Source organism: Hesperophylax consimilis, chromosome 15, assembly GCF_061612785.1.
Source record: "Hesperophylax consimilis isolate HC1 chromosome 15, BYU_Hcon_1.0, whole genome shotgun sequence".
In the NCBI taxonomy this organism is placed as follows: domain Eukaryota; kingdom Metazoa; phylum Arthropoda; class Insecta; order Trichoptera; family Limnephilidae; genus Hesperophylax; species Hesperophylax consimilis.
Genome location: NC_142850.1, coordinates 30945001 through 30970743, shown reverse-complemented (window position 1 = coordinate 30970743; position 25743 = coordinate 30945001). Strand labels below are relative to the sequence as shown.

The 25743-nt window shown below is 32.6% G+C and overlaps 1 protein-coding gene and 1 non-coding gene across 2 annotated transcripts in view; one reads left to right on the top strand and one right to left on the bottom strand.

The window, feature by feature from the left end:
• Positions 1-25743, bottom strand: part of LOC149417624 (uncharacterized) — a 149916-nt gene that overhangs the window by 18418 nt on the left and 105755 nt on the right. The gene's annotated exons all lie outside the window — the stretch shown is intronic.
• Positions 17442-17513, top strand: TRNAT-GGU (transfer RNA threonine (anticodon GGU)). The gene has a single exon. It is a non-coding gene; the product is annotated as a tRNA-Thr (tRNA).

Sequence of the window (25743 nt, the reverse complement as noted above, 5' to 3'; positions counted from 1 at the left end):
TTATTATTAACATATCTTGTAAAAGTAAAGGGAGCAAAACTGTAGCTGTTGTGAGTATAAAACTCGATCTGTGGGACTGCTAGCCGAGCATCTCATGCACTGGGATGTATACCATCCTTTCTTTGTCGACAGGACCGATTTAATATTTTGGTGAACTTGTCGAGTTCATGCTGCAGGCTCTTTAAAAAAAAAAACAACACTTGATTTGAACTTCTGTATTTAATGATAACAAGTATTTAAGTCGCGCATGATATAGGTACGCACTAAATAAAGTTTAAAGTAATATATATTTAGAGTAATTTCAATAATCGAGTCATTTGATCTTTTTAAATATTTTACAAATATTTTATTAGTAAAATATAAGATACATAATTTTAAATTGCAGGTAATTAACTGTAAACAGAACAAAAACCACGCCTTTAAACGGGAGGTCATGAAACACTTGTCTTTGTCAACTAAAATTGGAAAGCATGAAAAGATAAACGGTGTCAACAAAAAACATTAATTTATCTTTTTTCAAAACGATCGTTAATCGACTGAAATGTTATTTATACGTTTTTTTGCTTTTTTTATAGGTACAACTGTAAAAGCGAACATTTGTTACATATCTCGAAAATATTGTCAACAAAGAAAATTAATAATGTTTATTTCTCTTATTTCATGCAATCATTTTTGATTAGCGACGGAAGTCGCATGTCCGGAATCAAATGTTATCATTATAAAACGATGGAAAAAGTTTAATGGACTTTGGTCAAGCGGGTAAAAGATTCCATTTATTTTATGTGACTGCTCTGATTTCTGAAAAACAGCTGTGTGTGTGGTGAATTATAAGACTTACCGTATAAATGGTCTCTATAAGTGTGCTGAATCGCCAATTGGTTCGTCGAATTTACTTCCATTTGATTGACCAAGACATTATTAATTATTAGGCGTCTGATACATTGCACAGTAAACTTTATTTAAAAAAAATGTATTTCTATATTTATGTGAGTCCTAACTGCTCCCAACCATTTGAACCCGGTGAGATATAGGCATCTCGAATTGGGATATGTTTTTTATATTAATATGAAATACTTAGATTACATTTATTGTTATTAAGTTTAATTTGTAGAACTCCATTTTAATTTTTATTTTTTATATATTCAATAATATTGTTATTGGGTTTATAAAAACAGTTTATTTTTAAACAAGTTCTGCTGTGTAATTATTATTACGCGTGACAGCTGTTTCGCCCTCTGAACAGTTTGATAATGCCTTCAGAGGGCGAAACAGCTGTCACGCGTAATAATAATTACACTGCAGAACTTGTTTAAAAATAAACTGTTTTTATAAGCCCAATAACAATATTATTGAATATATAAAAAAAAAAAAAATTAAAAAACTTAGATTAAAATCTAACCTCTAACAAGCATGCTGAGTATGCACAGAAGAAATTAATAAGATCTCTTTTTTTGGGAAGAATATGTTATTTTTTTGTGCACCCCTGCTAAGTTACCAAACGTAGCGAACTACTTGGGGAAATCTATGGCAGACGTTTTGGTTCTCCGATAAATGGTACCCGGGGCGGCGGCACCCATACCAGCCTCCCAAATTGAAAATTCCAACATGCAAGAAAACTGAAAAGATTATGCGTGGCATCAAACTTAATTTATCCCCATATTATTTGTTATTTCACATAAGTTATTTCATCATTCAGTGTTGAAATATATCTTGCTACAGAGTCCAGCTTTTAAAAAACCCGTAATATTTTTGTGGGTCCAGGTATAGTTTAACCCCTTGGGCAATTTTGGGATATATTATTCACAGACAATATATCCGCAGATTCTTTTTTTGGAGAACCAAATATATATCTTCTAGCCAGACACGGCTCAAAAAAAAATTATGCTATCTCATTTTGAAACAATAAACATTAACAAACAACATTAAGTATTTGTCTAGGCTTCCATTTCTTTTAAATGTAAAACAAAAAATGAAGAGACAGTGACATTAATAATTTTTTTGTCTAATATTGTTTTTTTTTTTGTTTCGTGTTAATTAGAGTTTACACGATGAAAGCAATCCGTAAGCGATATTAAAAACTATTGTTTGCGTTTAAAATATTAATAGTTTTCATTTTAAATTATCGTTTGTTGTAATAAAATCTTAAAAGTTTTTCATCTGCTTTCAAAACAGTTTTTTTATTTTTGTTCTTTATTTTGAAACTTTTAAAACATCGACAAATATTTTCCACACAATCTGCACCCTGACAGTTCACTTACGAGAAGTAAACTAGCTTACTAACTAACTAACCGTAAGGCCGTAGGCAGAGAGGTTGAACCGCCAAACAACTTGGTCTTGACACTCCTTGCCCCATTCACATTCATACGTCGTCTCATGTATACTCTTCTATTATTCTGACTATGGCTTGACTCAAGTATCTGATTCACTTGCTCGTGCCGTGCCTTCTTAGGGCATCCCCGACTTTTACATTTCTCATTTGTGTTATATATTCTCCTTACACAATTTTCTTTGCTCAACATGGGCAAGTAGAAACGAACGAACGAAGAATTTAAGAGAAGTACATTACAAAATATCAGAAGCTTCAGAGGTTAAGTGTCTTTGGTTTAAGGTTAGCCGTAAATTACTTTACAGGACCATTGCAAAATTAAAAAAAAAAACAAACGTTTTTATCGCTCTAGATATTTACTTACAGCAGTCAGGGATCATTTAATCAATGTGCATATTTTACCTTCAACGACTTTCTTACGATTTACATTTAAAATTAACGACTATGTGCAACACAAGCATGTTCTACTATGAAATACTTTGCACCAAGAATAAGACTGATATCCCTTAAGACTCGATTTGTGATTCGATTGACGAAATTCGAAGGTAGTCACCGATATATATATATATACAGGGTGTATCGGCACGTACCTAACAAACTTTAACCAGATATTCCTTAGCATATTTGGAGTAAAAAATCTTATGTGCACTTTGCTGTCCGGTAACGTTTTTTTTTAATAAAAAATTTACTATTCATATTTTCAACACATGTCACCACTGTTTTATCCTTTGTCAAAGTTTGAAAACCCATCTGGCAAATATTTTATTCGAATTCCGTTGAATAATGCACGTGTGTACCTATATTGGCGCACTTTTACAATCACAACGAAATGGCACGGCACCATTCGTCTCATTTTTAACTATTATTATTTAGTGTGTGCGAAAGAGCGAAGACGCTTTTTGACATACTTGCTTATGACAGCTGTTGAACACGAAAACAATGCCAATGACAGTGATGTAGTGTGGAAATTTTAAATTTTTTGTTTTTAATTGAAAAAAATGCTACCGGACAGCAAAGTGCCCATAACATTTTTTACTCCAAATGTGCTAAGGAATAGCTGGTTAAAGTTTGTCGGGTTAGTGCCGATACACCCTGTATATATACTATTTATTTGAAAATAAATCATATAAAAAAAAAAATTGGAAAATGTCAAGTATAAAAAAATAAACGTATAGATTAAAATGGATTACCTTTGTTATTACAATAAATCTAAGGTTCTATTGATTATTGTATATGTATATTAATTGTTTTATAACGTTTTTGTTCTCCCTAAACAATCGACAAAATATACATTGTCGATTCTGAAAACGCAAGTCGAAATTGTGTTGTGACATAGATTTATTAAGATTTAAGAATATTGGTTCTTTAATAAGTACACTCTTTATTCAACCTATATGCAAACGCTTCTTGTGTTTTTTTCGCTTTAGAAATAGGTTTATTAAACTGACCTCAAAAGAGAATTTGTAGCCAGAATGTAGTAAATAATTGAATATGCCCAATTGGTATCCTTCATTACTTCTAAGAATACAGAAGGCTTAATAAGTCGCCTTTGAATGTCAATGGTAAAAACTTTAAACTGATAACTCTTTAAAATAAAGTTGTCATTTAAGAAAACACAACCAAGTTCAAATGACAACCATATCTAATCTAAATTTATTCGCTTACGTAAGTTGTTCAAACTTCATTTGCAAAGGTAAACAATGTGGCAAGATTATGTAATTATATGCTCTTTTGGTTCCTTTTTCAAATTGGACCGCAACATTAAAATAGGAAATTCGTTCGTTCATTATTGGGTTTCGTGGACGAGTGTAGGCATTTTTCGTCTAGGAAATTGTTTAAATATTTAACTTTCAAAATACCTAATAATATCTTAGTGCTTACGATTGACTCCCGTAGTTCTGATCAGGTGTTGAATTGAAACGATACTCTTTAAGAAAACCAATGGTTTGGAGGTGAAAAACTTGTCTTTCTGATAATATTGAAGAGCTGGGCTTTTAAAGGAAGAAAGGAGAAATTCTGAAGGAGAGTAAATATGTTTAAAAGTTTATATGTAGAAAGATCAGCAAAATAGGAATTTCGTAGATGAAAAAAAACTATTGAATTAAACACTTTTATAACAGCTGCACAAAGTATGGGTATTAGCAAAGCCAGAGAAAGGAGGGGGATAGACATCCACGAAATGTGACGCTGGAGAAAAATGCTTTGGATTCCATGTATAGCCAGACGCGCAAATGTGTCCATTCTGGAAGAGCTAGCCATCCACACTAGAAAATGGAAGACAGAAGAAGTAGAGGAAGTTCACCAATGCACTGAAGTGACCAAGTATCTCTGGCGTCTGATACGTCAGTTTCCTTAGCTCTTCACGCAGCGCAGAACCGCGAGGAGTGTAGTTAACGTCCACCATAGAAATTGGAGTGTGGTAACCATCCTCAGCAATCAGAAACCGACTCAAGCCAAGCATTAAATATCATTTGTTTGACACCCATTAATTATTTTCTTAGGCCAATAATGATTGACGCAAAATTTTACACTATACTTTACTAAAATTTAAGACGTATTGTATTTCATATAATTTTATCCTGATTTCTAAAATGTTTGCTTACTATCATCAACAGCAACTTCAAACATGACATACAGTTTGAATTACAAATAAATGTCAAAATATTACGAGTGGGTATGGCCGAATGATCGCCAAGTCTCTAAATGATTTACATTAAATTAACTGAAAACATGCATTGGAAACTGTGGTTAAGTTTTTGCATGAACCCAAGGTTGACCTGAATATTACATGCCTACCAATTTTTCAATAACGTGAATAAATTAACCCATTTTTATGTGCATTACAAAACTTGCAACAACTGAAGTAAATAATTTATTATTGATTATGTATGAGATATTATTTAGGTACGTGGTTTAATTTTCTGCATTTTTTTCACATAAGCATGGTTTACTACAATTTCATTAATTTATAATGTTTCCTTTACCAAAAAATTAGATATTACCATAAATTTAGTTTTTTTTTTAAATATTTATAGGACACGTTTTTTCATGACGAGTCTAATGGGTAAACTTCAAGTTTTGGTTTCATTCAAATTTACAATTGGTTAGTACAACGCATAAAATAAAACTTGAATTAAAACTAATTTCACATACTTACTTTAATTGAAGAAGGGCAATACTAACAGTATCTTGAACTCTGGTATGTGACGCAAGTATACTTACTGCATATTATTTTACATGAGAAAATTCTGAAATAACACAAATAATGAGGTGCTGTGATTAAATATGAAACTTTTTCAAAATCTGCATCACAAAATAAGAAAAGGCTTTTTAAATTTTTTTGTCTTTGTATTTAAAATCAGCTGCCCAAAATTGAAAGTATGTTTTATAATTATCTTTAATACTTTTTTCAGGATTATGGAAATCGACAGAATTTATCGACAGTTTTTTATGTCGGAAATATTAAAATTTTCTTCTAATTTTTTTATTCTCTACGAATTTTTTGAAAAACACAAGCAGGCTTGCGAAACCACTGACTGTAAAGTTAACCATATCAAGCTGAATATACCTTACCCCCTGAGGCGCACAGACAAATCGACCGATAAATTATCTATCCAGCTAAAAAGGTTGACCATCATTGGTTTACACTGTTTACAGAAAGGATTATTTTACTATTGTTAATCTTCTGGCCGAGATTCACAGATATTTATATTAAAGGTACACGGTTTGGTGCTGATAATGTTATATCGTAACAACGAGTATTTTACAGAGTTTAGTATCTAACTAGAGCTGTGGACAGAGCCAAATCACATTAAATTTACTTGCGCACGCCGGGATTTGAACTGGCAACCTTCGGCTTGCTAGTCGAGAGCCTCACTTCTCTACCAAAGGAGGCCGTCCAAATGGTCATTTATATCTCTGTCATGTTTTTTACAGATTTTTAGCAAAACATAAATGTTAACCAGTTTTCTTCTTCCAGCATTTTGCTTTCACCAAATTGTTTTTTTAGGTGATTGTTGCGTGTTAAGGTGTACCATTATTTTGGCTAAAATTTTGGATTACTTCATACTTCATACTCCACGAAATCTCTTTCTTTCTTGTTTTCATTTGTATGTGACACCATACAAGATTACTGGATCACACATAAGTTGTGAATGTAAACTCTAATGCAAGTTGAACTAGGTATATATTGCCATCGTTGTGAAGCAAGCGTAAGAAGGTTTACAACATGATAAACAGCCCGCGACCCACAAGCATATTTCGTCCGGCCCACGAGCCTTTACGTACTGTCCACTTGGCTACATAAAATATTAAAACAATTGGGAGTTCTCTATTGCAAAAAGCGGAAAACATTTTTTCTTTAAAATTTCAAATCAGTCACTTAAGTTTTATAATAATATTATTAACAATAATAAGTTTTTTTTAATAAAGTCAAACATTCCTAGGTTAAGAATAATCTGACAATATTTGAAAATCTCCTACTACCACCACAGTAAGCGAAAAATATTTTTTTTGTTGTCATGGAGGACTTAGCCAGCCGAGAATAAAATATATTTATATTAAAAACACAGAATTTTGCGGTTAGACCTTTATTATTATTGTGGAAATTTTATTCACATTCGCGCTTTTTGGTGTTGAGATCTACGTTCGTTGCATTTTAAAGGTTTTCGTTTTATAAAATACCAAAAGCATACTTTAATAAATTTTGTTTACCTTTTCGAACGATAAACATCAAGAGCATTAATTTGTTTGACCTTGAACCTGGTATTTTTTTTTGACTGTAGCGCTTTCCTTGTATGATATCTTGGATGAACTCCGTTTTATAAAATAAAAATTGTAACGATGTTTTAGAAGAAATATAAGAGAGTTTTGATATTTCTTTTTTAAATATCAATTGGTTACGCCAATACGCTTTACACTTTAATTTACACACACACACATCTTATGCACCCATACGTACCCATGCGACCACTGTACTGAGATAATATTGGTGTTCCTAGTCCTACCTCCTTCGATTCCCCGATTCTTTCGCCGCAAATTGTGTAGTCAGTCTATTACAATAACCCGCATCGCATAACTCAATATAAACTAATCATTTTACATCCGAGCCGATCTCGTGCAAAACCGCTTCGTGATCCCTGAGGAGGATAAATAGGAAGAAAACGAGTGCCCTTTTTCCTAATGGTGAATCCTTCCTTATCCATACAACATATTATTGTCTTATATGTAGTGGTAATTACACTAAAATTCAAGGTCCTTCGACCAAAACTTTTTACACTCCTTAAAAAACAAGCAATAACACCATTTACACACAATCCATCGTTCTGATTCCGGGTGCTGTGATTAAATATTTAACGTTTTCAAAATCTGTATAGAAAATAAGAAGAAACATTATGTAAATGTTTTGTCTTTGTGTTTGAAATCAGCCGCCCAAAATTTCAAGTATGTTTTATAATGATCTTTCATACTTTTTTTCAGGATTATGATAATCGACAGAATTTATTGGTTTGATGTCGGAAATATAAAATTATCGACTACGGCGCTTTTTTGCGCTCTAAGAATGTTTTGAAAACCACAAACTGGCTTGCAAAACCACTGACTGCAAAGTTAACCATATTAAGCTGAACATACTTTACCCCTTGAGGCGCACAGACAAATCGACAGATAAATTATCTATCCAGCTAAAAACGTTGACCATCATTGGTTTATACTGTTTACAGGAAGGATTTATTTTATTGGATGTTCCGCTCAGGTCTAACAAAATTTTATTGCCGCATTCTCCTCAGTTGGACTTATTACATCATTTTTAACAGCATATTTATTACTCTAAGCTCCAACCACCATTTCTCAAACTCTTTTAACAATATTATTTTTTATACATCTGTCTGTTGGAGTAAATAGTTTCAACAACATTTGAGCCCTAGACATTAAATTTTTCCAGTCTCAGTTAGGCCCTGAGGACAAAATTACCTCAGGACATATGTCATCTTTGGGGATGCTGTATGGAGGATCTTTTTCAGGAAAGGAAGGAGAGGAAGTTCTGGGAAGGAAAAATATATGAGGGATGGGTGGAAATCTGGGGGTCAATGTGTCCAGGATTAACAGACGTATAAAATAGTCCAGCTGAAAAAGTCAAAAGGTCTCCCTCAACCAGTTTTACTATTCAGATCTGTTCACCAAACTCGGCCAAAGTCATTTCAAGCATTATTTCAATTCTGAATGGTGTTCTTACACCAGGCCGATACTGAGAGTATCTTTCACCTCTGGAACGTTCCACAAATATACTATATATAATCTTTTAAATTAGTAATAATAATAATATTGGACAATTTGGGTAGCGCCGCTATTGTGAGATATCACCTCAGGGGCGCTTTACAGCTGCTGCAGCGAGAGAGTCCACCGCGTCCACCAACAGTGCCAGCACGAGGTTCGTCATCCGTTCAGGTATGTGTCTGCTGCTAATAAAGCACTGACACAATATCCTCACATAGATAACAGACCTTTGCAGCACCGCTGTGACGTTAAACGAAGATAGAAAGTTTGTGAAATAACACAAATTAATCAAATAAAATTAATTTGTTTTGGTTGTCGAAAGCCTTACCCCTCGACCACGGAGGCCGTCAAAATAATGAAAATAGTAAAAAAAAATACACTAAAATAAAAAAATTAGGTACTTTTGCTATATAGTGATATTAGTAAAATGGTTTGTGAATTTGATAAGTAAATAACACTGCTATGTTCCGTATTGTTTTTTTAGTAAATACTTTCATTTTAATATGAATTTTATAATATTTTGTATGTTCTATTTTTAATATTTTACAGGTTGACGATGATGTTGTTGCGTATTACTCACTTAATTACAATATTAAGCAAATGTGTGCATTCACGTACATAATACATTATTAATGCGCTGCGCTTTCTGGACGGTAATTTTACTAGAAATTTGCACGGAATTGTAAGTACCTATGTATAATATATGTTATAAATTTTGCAGAATGTATGTAATAATTGCATTTAATTCGTATTTAAATTTGACCACTTATATGTTTGATAAATTTACTTTTCTAAAAGCAAAGAGGAATACATATGGTAGTTAGTCCCAGAATTCTTACACAATTCCACAACATAATACTTCTAGTATTATGTTGTGGAATCCGGAAGCTTATCAATTCTAGCAATGACGGACTATCAACTAAATCATTTAGAATTTTATATAGAAATACCAAGTCAGTGAAAATTCTTCTGTCTGACAATTTGAATTTTTTCGTCGAATAATTCTACAAATACTTTTTTTTTATTCCTAATCTCATATCAAACGATTCTAAATACCTTCATAAATCTATCTCAAAATAAGACTTTAAAAAAACACAATATCTTAGGTGTTACATGGTCAATTAAATCAGTTTGCAATAGCCGAAATAAAACTCAATTAATAGATTACGTACAAAAAATTAACTGACTACTGCAAAAGAAATGAAAAATGAGGAACTTCCGAAAATTTTGACGGAAATTGTTCCAGTAGAGCGAAACAATAATCATTTCATCAAATAAGTGCACCTTTTGTACCATTGCCATTAATCACTATTGCAACATGACGCTATATTTTTGGAGGAGATTTATTTAATAATGTAGTTATTATATATTTTGCATTAATGTAATTTCTGTTGGCATGTTCAAATTTATTAATAGCTTTTAACCGCATTCATAGTAACACAATACATTTCATTGTTAACCTTTTCGGCACCGCACTTTTGTTTCCACATATAGACCATGTTTTATGCTAGACCACCTAAAACAATAATAAAAAAAAATAAAAAATTATATGCCTCAAAAGGATATTTTACATATCTTTAAATATTAATAGTAAAAAAAATCTACCACATCAGGAATCATTTTTTTAAATTTTAATTTACATATTTAACGATTCCTGTCAAAATCCCGAGCACAACAACCGAAACTGGATCTGCCCTTATTCCGTAAATATAAGGATATAAACAAAATCTATAGATGTTGCCTTTTTCTTTATGTTCCTATGGAAGAACTCTGGTGTTGAAAGGGTTAAATGAAAATATTGAACTAAAGAAATTCTGATCGAATATGAACGCAAAATTAATTCACCAAAACATTTCACGTGTGTTATAGGTAAAGGTGTTCGTTTTCTTTGTTAAAAAGGTGTTTTTTTTGCATTTAAGCCTAAATAATGGCAGGTAATCACTTACTTTAAAACTTTCGCTACGGTAGATTTTATTACACCTTTAGCAGTTGCGGATTTACCTTTGTTGAGGCCGGAAGCTATTAAAATCTGAGGCCTTGCCAATTGGGAGAGACCATAAGAGTGAAAATAAGTATAAAAGTGGTAGTGAATTGTGAAGCATATAACATTTTTAATATATTTTATAAGGCTTATTACAAATTCAAAAGCTACATAGACATGTGAAACATATATAAACGAACTACAGGTAACACAAAACAAAGTAATCAAAAAGCTATTTCACTTCAAACCTAGAACATCAACAAAAAAATTATATATTGAAACAAAACTATTAAAATTAAAAAATATATATGAATATAATACATGTCTCCTTATTTACAAAATAAATAATAAACTCATACATACAAATACAGAACTCATTAAAACGTCCCAAGTACACACACACTTTACACGGAACACGATAAAATACATTTAAACACCATATATACTCACTATGGCAAGCAATCCATTGGTTACGAGGGAAGCAACATATATAATTGCCTCCCAGACGAAATTAAAAATGAAAAAAGTATAGGTACATTTAAAAAAAATTGTTCAGTTTTATGCTCAATCAACAAAACAATGAAAGTGAATAATATCGGTGTGTAATATATTTATGTGTAATATATATGTTATTTCTAGTTAAATAAGTGAAAATGTAATTTTCTTTTATCTAGAATAAAAAAAAAAAAAAAAAAAGGTATTGTTCAGTCAACGTTTACCGCCAACACTCAGTGCTCAGCGTCCAAATTTAAATTCAGTCTTTTAGAATATCTGTAACACATATATTTATTTTTTGTATCTTCCGATATATATATATAAAATTGTATATATATATATATATCACACCGCCTATTTGGCGACCAGCATGGGAAAATATGCATTTAAAGTGGCGACCACCGACATTTGGCGACCGATATACGGTTGCCACTTTGTTTTCTCAAAATTTTTACACAGTTCAATAATAGATGTCGTTACAAGCATCTGAGCGAAATTAGTCCTGGTCGCCAAATTGGGCTGGGGGTGCACGTTTTCGAATATTTAAGTTCCGGAGTCTGTCGCCAGGCAGCTTGGCGCTAGGTGATATACACAGCCACGTATTCCGCATTTCATTCCTGGCCTTTAGTGGCGACTGGGTATGACGAATTCTTAATTTCACAACAAGCCTTTAGTGGCGACTGGGTACGACGTATTCCGCATTTCATATCTAGCCTAAAGTGGCGACCTTTCATAACTAGACTAAAATGGCGACCGTGTTCGACGTATTCTGCGTTTTATTCCTAGCCGTTAGTGGCGACTGGAAACGACGTATTCTGCATTTCATATCTAGCCTGTTGTGGTGACCGTGAAGGGTACGTTTTTTTGCATTTCATAGCTAGTGGCGACAGGAAACAATGTTGCCGGTTCGTTTCAACTCGCGGTGGCTGGTTATTTGCGACGTTGCAGCACATGTTTTGCCAGTGGTCCCGAATGTCTTACTATTTCAAATGTATCTATTTTCAATTTAATACCGAGTATTGACGTCTGTACGTTTTAGAGTTTATTTGGCGACCAACCATTTTAATGTCTTGTTTACATACAGTATTGATTACTGTCGATACAATGAAAGCAACTCGTTCTAAATAGAAGTTAAAAAGCACAAATAGAAATTTAGAAGGTGGGTATGGGTAGCACTTCCCTGGAAACCATTTAATGACACAACACCCCTGACATAGGCCACACCAAGTGGTTGGCTACGTTTCGTGATTTAGCAGGTGTGTCTGTTTTCATGGGGTAATGTTTGCCCGGGTCTGGGTGGTGGGTGCGATGACTGTTTACAACCGGTTACCGCCCTGAAGTGCCCTGAAGGGGTAACCATAAGTTACCTATACCGGGGCGGGTAAGTGGTGGGATCCTCAAAAAACCGGTTACCGCGGTCAGGGACGCTTGGTAATGCCGGGGCCTGAGCCTCAGACTGACGACTGAGGGTGTGCTGCCTCATCAACTAGTTGGGCAACTGTTGTGCCGGTTCGTGACCGAAACGGACCCAGCAACAGCGTTCGGGGACATTTGGGGTGACCTCTCCAGCCGGATTCTCTCGGCTCATCGCCTTGCGCCGCAATGGGTGGGTTGGGTTCATACCAATCATCACTACTGTCCACTATAATCCCTAGTTTACTACACACCCCTCATACCCTTTTCTTCCCAGACCTTCCTTTCCCTTCATAACATTGCAGAAAAATGTACAAATAAGAAAACAATTAACTGGTAAACATTAAACAAACAACCATAAGGAACTCCAGTCCATTATTTTTATATTTTATTATTAAATTACAGCATTTTAATTCTGTGGTATCATCTTCTTTGTATTCAATTTATTAAAATAAAAAAAAATAAAAAAAACTAATTTCAATTTCTCTACAAAGTCTCACATGGCGTCTCCAATAATACTAAACAATAGGTACGCATGTACCTAACAACTGTCTTTACAATACAATCACCTTTCTGAATGCTTCTGGTAATACTGGCAAGTATCTCAGATTTAAAGTAAAATACAAAATGATCATACAAACAAAAATAAATAAAACCGTTACATTGACAAGTTGGCGGATAACAAAATTCTTATTATTAATTCATAAATATAAATAGCATACTAGGGTTGTACTGCAATTATTTGTCATAAATTCACAAGTAATAAACTAGTTTTTTCGATCTTTTTATAGTTTTTTTAAATCAAAATCGCATTCCAGGTTGTACTCCTAAGGGTAAGGCTCATTAACAATTTATTAGTATGTAATTTTATTTCAATAAATGTTAAAAATATAAAAATTGATTTTTTTTTCGGTATGGAACGCATTGTTGTATTTTACATTGTTTTATATGGGAAAAATTATTTCGCAACAAGTGTTTCACATAACGAGGAAGATTCTGGAACGAATTAGTCTCGTTATGAGAGGTTCCACTGTACTTATATAACCACCCTTTACAAAATAGTTTTATTTTTATTTATTTACTTATTAATTGACGCCTTGAAGGCTTTTACATGAATACACGTTTACAAGGATACTTTATCAGGATCACAATATTAAGTGTATATAATTTAGTACATAACACTTGTTTAATTTACATATAAATGACATGGAACGTAATATTAGTCATTCTTGTTTCTTATTTTACGCGGATGACATGAAATTATATAAATGCATTGACTCCGTAGATGACTGCAACCAGTTACAAGAAGACATTAACAAAATTGAACAATATTGCGAAAACAATCAACTATTTCAAAACTTAAGCAAATGTAATGTCCAATTAATTATACTTACAAATTAAACCTTGTACCATTACAATGGGTAGAAACAATCAGATCTCTTGGACTAATACTACATTCTAAAATTTTATTTAAGGATCATATTGAAAATATTTTAGAAAAAGCTTATAAACAAATGGTCTTTATTATAAGCATAGCAAAGCCTTTCCCGTAGCACACACCCTAATTATGTTATATGTCATATGTAAGGTCACAACTTGAGTTCGCCGCAGTCATTTGGAATCCTCAATATCAAACATATGTATATTGATCGTATCGAAAATATCCAAAACAAATTTATAAAACACCTATCGTATCGCTTTAGTGATCATCGGTTTGACCCTATCGCTTTATATAAACGCATAAAAATCTATGATGCTTTATTCTTATACAAAATCGTGAACTGTCTTGTTCGTTCATCATATCTGTTAGAAAAGATTGCATTTCGTTGCCCCAAGCAAAACACCAGATCGAACGATTTATTTAGAATATCTCACTGTAAATCCAAATACGCGCAAAACTCTATAATAGGACGTATGTGTGAAACTTCTAATACCTTACGAGATTTTCAACTTGAAATCAAATAAATTGCAACTCACTAAATTAATAATTAATAACTAAAAATACTTTTACTTTTGGGAAAATTATACTATTATGTGGAGGGAACTTTACTTCGTGTGGAGTCGAAGATACTTACGAATCTTTCAGGAAGGATCATGTGTTCAGTGATGAAATCAAAAGTTCCTCGCACATTTAATAATTAATAAATTAACTGATTAGTTTGTCTTCCGTAGTTTGTTTTATTATTTTCAATTAGTACCTATAACCATGCGAAAACTGTATCTTTAATAATATTATGTACTTCTTTAACATTTCATGGAATTTAATTGGTCTATAACATATTCATGTTTATTGTTATATTTCACTGTACGACTATAAGTTTCCTAAATAAATTTAAATAAAAAACAATTTTAAAAAAATAAGTTGAAAATAAAAAGTAGGTACAATATAAGTGGGTACAGAGTAAAACAGAAATAATAATATAAAAGATATTGAACATGACGTTAGCAATGTAAATATTTTTTTCGGAAGATGCAAATTTAATTTTATTATGGTTCGGACGGTGATATAGCGGGTGGGACTTCAAAACTTCTAATTTTAAGCTGCCATATAATGTTGGAGATTTATTGCTTTTCCTACTTGAGATAGACAATAGATAAGGGTTTCAGTAAGTAGTTTACCTAACACTTAAAAATAAATCCTAAAAATGATATTTACAATGCAACATTTTAGAATTTCATAATATAGTTGTAAGACACCGTGTTTATAAATATACCATGCCAAAAATATTACTGTACTTTACAATATAAGGCTATGACATTATTTGTGAACATGTGAGGAAATAATATATGTTTTTATGCTACTTTTAAAAAAGAAATGACGAATAAATATAATTCTTATGACAAAAACTATTTGGAATAGGAATTGTCGCATTCCGGAAAAAACAGATACCTAACTGAGTTTTGCAAATATTTTTGTATTTATTATTGTGACGGCTGTTTCGGGGTTCAAGTACTTATAAAATTTCAGCTACGCCACACGAAGGCAACTTATTTATATGATTTTATTTACCCCTTCAGTATTCTTATTTGTATGATGTTTTGGTGTTTTATTAACACACTTTGATCGGGTTATTTTTTCGCCGGCAGACCGCTGAAAATGGGCGAAAATAAAGGTCCCGTGCGAATTTCTTTAATTTGTTTTAAATCGCTATATCTTCGAAAATAATGGAAATATTTTAATAAAATTTTCTACATACTAACTCAGCATACCCAAGCTATAAAATTTCTAGCCGAAAACCAAGTATTATTTCTAATGCAACTTAATAAATCGAAAACAAAATCATTGTTGGATCATTAGGGTTCAATTTTTAAAGTATAAACTAGGTTTCAATTTTATAAAATTACAAATTATTATATTTTCACCAAGCCCAAATCATTATAAAAACAAAAACAATTGCCACATCACTAGTATCGTCAGAGTAACACATTATTACCCATTCAAATACCACGTGTGCAATTGCCACCCAAAAAACCATCGGAACATGCTAATAATATTGGTTATTTTTTAAAATGAAATTTAAAATAATCTCCTCGGAACACAACCGTAGGACAATTTGCTTTTTAAAAACTGCCATGCACTTGTAAATATTTATTATGGTCCGCCTTACTGTGTTCGCCGATACCTGCTTTTGTTAGATGCGCCAGACACTCGGTAGTTGAGTGGGTGCGGAACCGAGATAGAGAGATTTGTTTCGAGTTCCAGGGACATAAAAACTCTCGTTACAGGAATTGAACTATTATAATAACAGAATATGTTATCTAAATTACTTATTTCATTGTACTTCAAACGCAATACCTATCAAGTGTCAGGTGTTAATAATATAGGTCATTTTAGTTGAAATATCGATGTACACAAAAGACTCCAAGATAAATACTAAAAAAAGACTTGCATTACAATTTGATAATTACGTACGTATAGTTGGAACCTTTACAGAGAGATTGGTTTATAATATGTATTCATATAAAAACATCGGATAATTTATTCTTTTCTGCCATTGAAATGAGGCGGGCGCAGAAGGTAGAAATACACTTCCGACGTTAAGCATCAATCGACCGAACGCGAACGGGAAGAACTACCCTTCCCGATTAAAGTGTGTTAAGCTAGCTTGGAATGGCTTTAGCTGTGTTTGGTGACCAGAACTGAATATCCTGGTACTTCCCCACCTTCCTCTTCCTCGTCTCATTCCCCTCACCTACCTTCAGTCTCACAACATTCCCCAATTGGGGATAGGCCATAGTCTCACTGACTCCAGACGGGAGCGATTGAGACTCTTGTGTGGTATTCAATTAAAAAATGTACTAATAGACGTAAAAAGTAGAAGAACAAAATAATATAACTGGAAGTGGGTGTACAAGCGTCCTGAGGGGTTTTACATGTAGGTAGTACAATATTAACATCACAGAAAGTTTTAAAACAAAGTAAAGTTAGTAATAATAAAAATAAAACTATATTAGATAAACAAATGCAACAAACAAAAATTAAAATAACACAGCAAACAGAGAGGTTATTAATTTTCTTTTGAATTAACTTAATGTTTATAAGGTAAGGCTTATGCATAGCACAAAGGATTGCAAATTATTATAAGCAATAATTATTGTAAGGCTGCGGTTACACTTGGAAGTTTTTTTTACCGTAAGTGAGTTAAGGCAAAATTATCTATCGAAACGTCACCTATAAAGTGACATGCTGCCAATGGGACTCGAACCCACGGCCTTCTGATTACCGGTCAGCAGCTCTACTTCTGAGCTATGGCGGCTTATTTAATACCCGCCAAATTAGTCAATGTGTACTTAGTGTTCTGCAAGCAAAATTATTGCTTATAATTTTTTTCTTACCTGAAAAAACCAACTTCATTTTTGTAGGTAAAGGAATTATAAGTGCTTAATTCTCCCACTTAAGGGCGTCGAGATATATGTCTTGATTAATTGACTAATTTGGTGGGTATTAAATAAGCCGCCATAGTTCAGTGGTAGAGCTGCCGACCGGTAATCAGAAGGCCGTGGGTTCGAGTCCCATTGGTGACATGTATTTTTTCTCGGGAGCTTTTTCAATTTGTAAGTTTTTTCTCTTACAATAATATTGCTTATAATAATTTGTAACCGAGAGGTTTACAAAAATCTCCTTTAATCATGGTTATTATCGGTTAAACTTGATTAATCTTAGTTTATCTTGGTTTATCTAAGTTAATCTTGGTTAATGTTTTGGTAGTCTTAGTTAATAATATGGGTATTCTTTGTTAGTAGCCTCCATACTCAAAAATTAAATACAAAAAACAAATATTAATATAAGTACACTGATGCTCGAACTCTGAATTTTGTAAAATAAATGGTTAAGCAACCTAACTTTTACTATTGTCTAATTACCTTGTCATAGTTACCTAAGATTATTTTTGAGAAATAGTTCTTTGCTAATTAGCGCCATGCACTAGTCACCAAACCTGCTGGAGTGTTATTTATTTATGCGACAATTTGTGTTTCCATTTTTAATTTTGTACCTATTCATGTATAGGATTTCAGCACTGTGCAATGCCGCGTACAGTTCAGACTTAATAAATCCACCCATAAGCGACACTTTGAACTTAAACTCTTGTCTCTAACTGCTCAAGGAAAACCTCCCCTCTGCGGGTATAAAACATTCAGCCAACCTCCAATCATACAGATGAGGTTAAGGAAATATCCGAAGAAAGAGTTGACTCTAATTAGGTAGGTAGGCAGCTGGGCAGGTAGGTACATTGAAAAAAATTGAAAAAATCGTCATACATATCTTGCAATACTTAGTTTTAATAAAGTAGTGCGTATCTCTATTTGATAGCCTATTACTCTTGGAATTATTTGACATTTACGTGCCTGAAAACTTGAGCAGTAGGTAGTCGTCATCATGACACGAATTGTTCAAGATACCAAACTGCAGAATAGATTTTCAAGCATAGCATAGCATGGCAATATGAATTTTTCTATTGAATAATATTTTAAAAACAGTATATATATTTAATTACTCTAAATAACCTCAAAACTTGGTTCGTATACCTACCTGTATTCCCTAATGTGTTTATTGTTCTAGATGAGAAATATTTTACGTATGCAAATTGCATTGTGTATATATCTACTGATTAATCTATTGATCAATACATTATTTTAGTAATTGTGGAATGATTTGCCGGCCTCTGTTTTTCCTCCCTCATGCATCATGGGTCTCTTTAAGACCCATGTACAGTATTTCCTCTCCTCAAAAAGACATGTTCAGGCCCAGAAGTAAATTATATTCCTCAGGGCCTCAATGTAAAAAATGGGTTTAAGTAAAGTAAACATTTTTTTCCTGCAATAAGTTATATCTTAGGCCCTTGAAGTGGTTTTTCACAAACACTCTACAAATAATCAAAATATTTTTTTTACTAGGTAGGTAGTTCCTACGTGCTTAAGTGTGAACAGTGTACACTAAGGACGGGTTGTTTCGGAGAATTTGAACAATTCATCAAATTTCAACGTTCATTTTCGGGTTCTGTGAAAGTCCTATTCAAGTTCTGTTACTATATGATTGTAGGCTAGTTGCTTGACAAAACTGAAATAAAAACAGAACTTGAAAAAATCTTTCACAGAACTTGAAAATGAGCGTTGAAATTTGATGAATTATTCAAATTCTCCGAAACAACCGGTCCTAAGAGTGCATAATAATAATTGGATAATATTTAGAGCATCGTATTTTGAAAAATCACCTCATGGGCGCTGAAACTATGGTATGGTGATACTATGGCATATCCTTACAACGACACCCTTCGAGGATTTTCAGGATTAGCATAACTGATGAATTAGCAAGTAACCTTCCCCAGGACTTGTTGAAATTACAACTAGCTTATGGCAGGATTATTCGTTTATTATATCTTAAAATATCACGTGACATTAATATTTTTTCAAAGACAGATCATTTATTTCATCTTATGTTGTTTTTTTTAAATGCCACACAATAAAGTCTTTTACAAATTTAGGTACGTTTTTATAGGTAAGTTGTGCAAAGTAGTATGACAAGTTTAAAGTACATAATATAATAATAACTGTGTAAAAAAAGTACATAAAAAATAAAATATGATACGTAAAAGATGGATATAATAGTACAATATTATTTAATTGGCAAGTTGAAATCTGGGTAGCCGGTAGAGTCTACGAAGATTCATGTTATTTATGATGATAGAGAAATTATTATAAGCATTCCAGCTATTCTTTGAACACGTATCCTCAGTGATTTTCATATATTATTATGAAAAAGTGTTATTACACATAAAATAAATAAAACAATTTGTTGAGCACGAGACCACAAAAAAATTAAAGAAAAGCTAATAATCATGCGACAGATATAAATATATTAGGAAGATGGCCAACTATATAACAGATGGATAACTTTTTTTCAAAATAAATGCAAAAGATATTATTATTTGTCAGCATAATTCACATCGAATGACGTTATATGATAATAACAGGATATTATTGTAGTACTTATATTATGTAATCATTACATTTATCTTAATAATCTATGGCTTGTCATTGAAGTAAAATCATGTATTATTTCATAGTGCTTTCACACAAACAAAAGTATTGAAATCCGTAAGTCTAAACTTAAACTTTAGGTTGCACAGTTTACACCCGCGCTGTGCAAGCGGGTTCCTTTCAGAGCATCGGACCATCATAATATGATTATTTGCCGGAAATTAAAACAAAAATTATGTCCTAAATGAAAAGAAAAATGATTATTGACAGTAGATGTAATATGGACGATGGTCCCTTTACTTAATCAATTGTTTATGAAATTACTAACTCAACTCTTTTTCTTGTTAGAATGGTAGAATAGAGTCATAAAATAGGTACATAATATTCGTGATAATTACTAATATCAATGAACGAAATGGTTTTATCTAAAATCAGAAAAAATTGCAATCGCCCAACAAACATTTGGTAGGGCGCTAATGTCAGATGTTGTTAGCTTTGACGAAACCGATTCCAATAAATATAAGGGGGATCAATCAAATTAATAATAATATGACCATTACGTGATAATTTTATCCAACTCAGTTCTATCTAAACAATAACTTGTTTATTTACGGTGATAAGTTTATTGTTCGCCAAACAAGTTGAGAAAATGATTAGTTTACTAATGCGGATTTTGTGTTGTTTAGATATATAAAGAGATTATCTTGCCTTTATCGCGAGATTAATTTTAAAAGGGTTCCCAGATTTTAAAATAAAATTTTGAAACATATTTATATTAGATTAGCCGGGCTTTACACACAATTTTTAGAATTCGGATGTAGGTAGTAATTTTTATTTTATTCTTATCGTCAAGTATGCAAAATTTCATCAACATCGGAATAAAACTGTAGATTTGTATAAAAAGCCAAACCAAACATCTTTATATATTATGCATGTAGATGGATATATAGGCCCTGTCCCAATCTTTTTGTTTTTGTCGGATGTTTTGAAAACATTTTGTCGCTGGAGACCTGACTTGAGATGACCGCCGCTAACTATGAAATTTGGCAAAATTTCGTTGTTGTTTCTAAGCATAGAAAAATAATTACTTTTCTACCAACCTTACGGTTTCACTGTCAGTGAATTCAATTCATTTGGCTAATACCATTTGTTCCCACCCAGTCAAGGCCTGGCTGGTTTCATTGGCTGGCTAAGTCCTCCATCACTGAATAAGCAACCAACATCTGCCGCAAAATGACGGTAGTAGGAGATTTTTAAATAGTGATAGGTTTTACGAAATCCGAGAATGATTATCTTTCTTTTAAGAAATAAACCTTTTCGCAATTGTCGTCCATCGTAGAAAGGCAGCTACTAAGTCAGAATACTTATTGGTGACAAACATAACGCTAGAGCCAAAGCGGTTCGTTAAAATACAAGCCAAAATCGATAGTCAATTTTGACAGACGTGAAGGGAGATAATTACGTTATTTTCTGTTATTTCTAATATAAAATGTATCATAAAATCGTCCACCATTTTGAATTTTCGGAATGCTATTCTTTTAAAATTAAATTTGCATCATTCTAGACAAGCAAATTAAATTAATGTATTATGTCGTCAAATTAACCTTTGTTTGTATGGACTAGTCTTTTCAATGACAGCGTATCGTTATATACATAGGATATACACCGGTGCCAAATCAAGACCAAATTAAAAGGATTCTGAAAGCATCGGAATATAAACGTATGGCATACGGGAATATACGGAAGTCGTTAAATGTTCGTAATGAACGGACGCCTTATTAAAAACGTAATGTACTGTGATATTCGTAAGATATATGCGGTTACCAAAAGGGCAGCAATATGAGAGGGTGTCCAAAAGACTCTAAAATGTATGTACCTTGCAAAAATATGAATACCCTTAAAACACGATTTATGGCAAATTCTGTTACGATCACTTTATTCTATAACTATATATAAGTGAACATTCACAGCGTTTTTGTTTCTAAACCTACCATAAGCGGTGGTAGTCAAAAGGATGCGAAGTGAAAGGTCGCCACATCGGTAGCGGGATTTATATATATATATATATATATATATATATATATATACAATTTTATATATATATATATGTAAAATTGGAATCAACATCGGTCTGCACAAATACATTCAAATATGCGCTTTTTAAAATTATATGCTTTACTTTTTTTTAAGTTAGGCGATTCCTAGAACCTTTCACGGAAAGATTGATGGAAGACGCTGTAAGTCGTCGATTTGAAAAATACGTGGCACGAGAAGGATGGAGATTGCCTTGATGATAGTCACCCTTCGATAGGAGGAGGGCATCAGAAGAAGCGTATTTTAAAACTAGTTTAATGTAAGCAGTAGACAGTAATTATAAACCAAAATATATTACGTTAACATTCTTTTTTGATTTCTAATAAGGAATTGTACAATTTGTCCAAAAAAATATCACCATTGCAATGACAATTTTTTTTCCAATGTACTTCAGGCCGGTTCCATAATTTATTGATTACTCGTAGCGGGAACCACATCATGCGAACTCTGGCGAGACAAAAAGTTAGTATCCGACAAGACCCACCATCTTGAACCGGAACCGGAACGTAACACACAAATTTATAGATAGACGAAATGCAAAACGGTCGAGCTATCTGCAATGGTTAAACGTTCCGGCAGCATCTTCTGTAGATCCGACGCTGTACGAAGATGTTTTTTGATAACATATTACAATAATAAAATTATCTTTGGTCAATCAAGTAGCTTTTAAAATCGTTTAACGTACGAGTCAATGCTAATACTAATGATAAGATTATCTTAATGCGTAATATACGTACAGTAGAAATAGCTTTCTCGCAGTCTAATTATTATCAAACTCTCTAACCATTATATTGATCATGTTTAGAGCATTTTTTTTACCTGATTATTATCACTCGGTGTAATTACTATAATTTTGAAGATGCAGAGTCGAGATATTGGTACGGTCCGACGTCTCGATGTTTTCTGTTAATGTTACGTCAAGTTAAAGCTGATCCGCAAAAACAGAAATCACTTATAAATAATATTATCTCGCTGATTGACCAATTGGTTCTTTGTGTGAATTATTCCATTGAATTAACGCGAATTAAATTTTTTGGTCGCGTGATAAATTTTAATTATAAATGACGGAGTTTTTGTTTTAATTTTTTTGTAGCCACCTTAATGTGGAAAGTAAAATAGATAGTATAGTTGTTTCAGAACAAACATTTCTTCCCCAGGGCAAAATAAATACTAACTTAACGTTAAAAAACAATGGGTAATCATAATATATAACTTTAGGCGATGCACTACGTCGTGTAGTATTTTAAATTGAGCCGCTATCAATAACAATCCTTACGTAGATGGCTATAAGGTTTAAATTCCCGCTTAACACCATCCGCCTGTTTTGATTTATGCAAGAAAAAAACATGGACAAAAAGTGCCTTTTATTTTATTTTGTGGATGTTCAGGCATAAATATTCAATTTTTTTTCGATCATTTTATGAATAACTTAATTTGACACATTATACAATAAAATCATAACTGAAAATAGGTTCGTAAGTAGGAGATTTTGAACTTTAAAGCAGGCCTTTACATTATTTTTTTCTGGGCTTATAAAAGGACTTATCTAAAAACTACTCGATTATTTCAAAGGCCAAGATATATTCTATTAGCAATATTTTATTAAAGCATCTGAAACATTTCTAGGCGACCAAATTTTCAAACCATAAACACATGATTTTGAATTACTAAGTATGGCATCTCCTTAAAGAATGGGGGAGAGGGACGGGGATGGAACGTACGGTGAAAGGGAACAATTTTTTGAGGGAAGCTAAAGACAAGGACCATAGATTGACTAATTTAGGTATATATAAACTAATATGTAATGACCTCGTTGTATATCGGGAAAACAACTCGTAATTTCGACATCAGACAATGATACGGTTAGCGAATCCATTTCGCTAACCGTATCGTTGCCAACAATAGAGGTATAAATATTCTTCCTATTAATGATAAAGGAAAACGATTAGATAACTTAAAAAATTAGAAATAAATAAAATTCCTTAATAATAATTAGTCCATTATAAATAAACAAAAAATATTATCGTTTAGTCCCATATAAGACATGTTCCCTTTGATCGTACGTTCCATCCCCTCCCCTCCCCACTCTCTTCACTAATCCCTAGTCACGAACACAACCACACTTCAAGTTATATATTGTGAAACCCAATTGTTTTGTGATGTTAAGTTAATATTTATTTTGCCCTGAGGAAGGAACGTTTGTTCCGAAACTATGCTTTCTTACAAGTTACATTCTTTTATTGATTTATGAAGGGTAACTACAAAGATATAGCCAATTTTGAAAACATAAAAGTTTTCTTCTAAAAGTCCTCACGAGCTCCATAGCTTATCTCTGGCCTAACTAACATACAATGTGTTAAATCGACCATTTGGCAGCCTACGTGGTTGAGTGGTTTCATTTCTCGTCTATGAATCCGGGAGTTGTCGTCTCAAATCCCGACGTGCGCGAGATAATTTGATTTATTTGTGTTACTTCACAATTTATTATTTTCAAATAGTGTATAGCCACGTTCCTGAGTCGTAGGTAGATACTTTCAGTATCGCTTGTGAAAAAGACCATCATTCAGAATCAAAACGTTTCTTCACATGACTTCAGCCGTGTTTCATGACCAGATCGGAAAATCCAGATATTTTCCCACCTTTCTCTTTCCCATATCCTTCCGATCCATACTATCCTCAGCTTCCCAACATATTCCAATTGAAGATGCCATAGTCAGACATCTCTGGTCTGGAGCCCCAGAATACCAGAAAATCTTTCGACTATGTGCAGAAATTGGCGGCCAGTTTGACAGATTCTCCTATAAAATCATTAGAGCGCAGGCGTTAGGTGAGAATGCTGTCCTTGTTTCAAAGGTATTTCAATAGAAGATGCTCTGAGGAACCAATCATCGATTCCTTCGGCACCGTATATATTGTACATGGACATTCATCACATGAGTTCTTGATTTCAACAGCTCGGCTGTGGAACGATTTGCCTGCCTCCGTCCTATAACATGGGTCTCTTGAAAAATCCAATTCACTCCTTCCTTTCAACAAAAAGGCTTCCAGACATCATCCCCAAAGATGACATAGGCCATCAGTTTCTCCAAATCCCTCCTGTGTGAATTTAATTTTAATTTGAATTTTACATTGACATTTACATTAAATTTGTAGATACGTTTGATTTGTATTTACATTACATTTGTATTTACATTACATATGTATTAACATTCATTACATTTATATTTACATTTCATTTGTGTTTACATTACATTTTTTTACATTACATTTGTATTTTCATTACATTTGTATTTACATTACATATGTATTAACATTACATTACATTTGTATTTACATTACATTTGTGTTTAAATTACTTTTTTTTACATTACATTTGTATTTTCATTACATTTGTATTTACATTACATTTGTATTTACATTACATATGTATTAACATTACATTACATTTGTATTTACATGTAAAAAACTTCCTGGTAATAAATATTGCTAGTTATTTATTTATTTTTATTGCCAAAAATCTGTATAAATTATTTGCATTACTGTTAAAAACGGGATTGTAGGTATCCTGATAAATTTTAAGTAAAATGCATATTATGTTTTGTCACGATGCCCGAACACATGTTCATAAAAATCGTAAAATTTTTGCATTTCGTTATTAAATGTTAGTAAACACGTGTTCCGA